The sequence below is a fragment of the Pongo pygmaeus genome, chromosome 10 (genome assembly GCF_028885625.2).
Source record: "Pongo pygmaeus isolate AG05252 chromosome 10, NHGRI_mPonPyg2-v2.0_pri, whole genome shotgun sequence".
NCBI lineage: Eukaryota > Metazoa > Chordata > Mammalia > Primates > Hominidae > Pongo > Pongo pygmaeus.
In genome coordinates, this window is record NC_072383.2 from 119,708,810 (window position 1) to 119,709,026 (window position 217).

Sequence of the window (217 nt, forward strand, 5' to 3'; positions counted from 1 at the left end):
AGGCTGTAGTGCAGTGGCGCGATCTCAGCTCACTGCAACCTCTGCCTCCCAGGTTCAAGTGATTCTCCAGCCTCAGCCTCCCGAGTAGCTGGGATTACAGGCATGTGCCACCACACCCAGCTAATTTTTGTATTTTTTAGTAGAGACGGGGTTTCGCCATGTTGGCCAGGCTGGTCTCGAACTCCTGACCTCAGGTGATCCACCCACCTCGGCCTCC